The sequence below is a fragment of the Lathyrus oleraceus genome, chromosome 5, assembly GCF_024323335.1.
Source record: "Lathyrus oleraceus cultivar Zhongwan6 chromosome 5, CAAS_Psat_ZW6_1.0, whole genome shotgun sequence".
NCBI lineage: Eukaryota > Viridiplantae > Streptophyta > Magnoliopsida > Fabales > Fabaceae > Lathyrus > Lathyrus oleraceus.
Window position 1 is genome coordinate 407,607,420 of NC_066583.1, and position 1,275 is coordinate 407,608,694.

A 1,275-nucleotide genomic window follows, 5' to 3' on the forward strand; every position below is an offset into this window, starting at 1 on the left:
CAAGTACATGGATTATTAATTGATTACATGAATTACATTCGACCCTGTCTTTATTAATTAAACTTTATCCAATACCTTACTTTTCTTTGCACACTCTAAAAACACCTATTTTGATTGCCTTTGATAAACACCATAACAATAGATAACGATAGATTGACACTTGGTCTCTGTGGATTCAACAATCTTTTATATTACTCTGACGCGTTCGTATACTTGCGAAAAGCACCCGCATCAAGTTTTTGGCGCCGTTGCCGGGGACCAATTTCGTCAAATTTCATTTCCCTGTTGTTATATCGTTTAGACATAGGCTATTTTCCGCCGGTCAATGCGAAGAACTCGCAGCACCGGAAGTTTAAGCTTAGTATACCCTCTGGCGGAACTTGAACGTTACGCTCGCGCACGTTTATTCTTTCATAGAATTAAGAGAGCTATGACCGAAGATCAAAACCAAAGACCTCTTAAAGATTTCGCTCAACCATCCAATGAAGAACCTAGTTCTAGTATAGTAAACCCAACCATCCCAGCTAATAATTTTGAACTTAAACCATCCCTGTTGCAACTAGTGCAACAGAGACAATTCGCAGGTCTCGCTACTGAGAACCCAAACCAACATTTAAAAATATTTCTTCAATTAGCAGACACTTTTAAAACCAATGGAGCTTCTCCTGAGGCAATACGTTTAAGATTATTCCCTTTTTCCCTCAGAGATAAAGCCCTATCATGGTTAGATTCCCTTCCACCCAATTCCATTACGACTTGGGATAACCTTAGAAGAGTTTTTCTTGCTAGATATTTTCCCCCGAGTAAAACCGCCGTTCTTCGAAACCATATAACTAGATTTACCCAGAACCAAGGAGAATCGTTGTTCGAAGCTTGGGAGAGATATAAAGACTTGTTACGAGCATGCCCACATCATGGTTTAGAAAATTGGTTAATCATTCAAACCTTCTATAATGGACTTCACTATAACACAAAGATGACCATCGACGTTGCCGCAGGCGGTGCTCTGATGAACAAACCTTATCCTGAAGCTAGTGCCCTCATCGAAGATATGGCTCAAAACCATCAATCATGGGGAGTCGAACGAGCGACAGTTGAGAAGAAGGAAGCCCAAGGAGGAGTACATGAACTAAGCTCTATAGACATGATGTAAGCTAAAATGGACGCATTAGCCCTTAAGGTCGAGCATATGTGCATAAACCCAAATACTGTAGCCGCAGTTTCGTCGGATTGTAAGATATGTGGAACCAAAGGACACCAATCTGTAGAATGCAG

The 1,275-nt window shown here is 40.6% G+C and overlaps 1 non-coding gene across 1 annotated transcript; it reads right to left on the reverse strand.

Annotated features, from left to right (window-relative positions):
* Positions 1-814: 814 nt before the first annotated feature.
* Positions 815-921, reverse strand: LOC127090295 (small nucleolar RNA R71). Its single transcript, XR_007791819.1, has one exon. It is a non-coding gene; the product is annotated as a small nucleolar RNA R71 (small nucleolar RNA).
* Positions 922-1,275: the final 354 nt, after the last annotated feature.